This window comes from Pundamilia nyererei, unplaced genomic scaffold (assembly GCF_000239375.1).
Source record: "Pundamilia nyererei isolate P.nyererei 1_Seehausen unplaced genomic scaffold, PunNye1.0 scaffold00195, whole genome shotgun sequence".
NCBI lineage: Eukaryota > Metazoa > Chordata > Actinopteri > Cichliformes > Cichlidae > Pundamilia > Pundamilia nyererei.
In genome coordinates, this window is record NW_005187596.1 from 519,120 (window position 1) to 520,159 (window position 1,040).

The following is a 1,040-nucleotide window of genomic DNA, read 5'->3' on the forward strand; positions in this document are numbered from 1 at the left end:
ACCGTCATATTTACATTATTTGTACAGTACAAATGATTTGCTTTGGTACCTGGTCAAACTTCAATTCTACCCCCCCTCAGTTGCTTAGAGTCTGAGCTCGGATTATACCATTATTAGGGGGGATTTACGTCATAAATTCCCACAGTGTGCACTATGTGCTTCAAATATTATGTGTAGTTTTTGTTTTATACAGTTGTCAGCCAGGCATCTAACTATGAAAAAAAATCACACTCCAAAAGACCCCGGGCTTCTGAAAAAGCAACCCGGGCTTAAGCCCCCCCGCTCCACCACTGTCACAGAGAAACAGCCATGAGGGAGATCGCGACGCTGGACAGAAGAAAACAAAAGTCTTAACTAGACAGGGAATGATGAGGGAACAGGAAACACGTGGGAAACACAGCTGGGGCAAATCACACACGACGAGACAAAGCAAAACACAGCGCACACACACAGGAGACTGCCAAATTAAAACAGGAAGTAGTGGGAACACACACACAGAGGCCCAGACAGACACAGAGACATGACTGAATGGAACTCAAGTGTTTTTGAACTCAGGTTGCCTTTTAGCATCTCAAAGTTGTTAAATTGCCCAACAATTGCCTTGAAGTTGCTGCTGGCTTGGTTTGTTGTGTCAGCAACAAACCCAGCCCTGTCACAATAACACTTCCATTGCACTGCGATACAGAAGCAGTTTACGCAGTATTCCAACAGTAGCTCTATACAAATGATTATGTATTCAGCGTTAGACACACAGGGTAATGTAACAAAAGACATTAATCACTAAAAACACAGTATACTAAAAATGTCATACATACATGGGCTTGACTTCCATGAGTTCTAATCCACTTTAAAATGAAGGGCCTACAAAATCTTCACTCCAGAGAGCCACAATACCAAAGTCTGTCAAATGAAACTCAAAACTGAACTTAACTATGCAGGCACTTGGCAGGAGGCTTAGTCTCACACTGACTAATAGAGTTGCAAGGAATTAATTTGTACTTGGCACAGCATGAGGCTATAGAATAACTGTCCCATAAAAA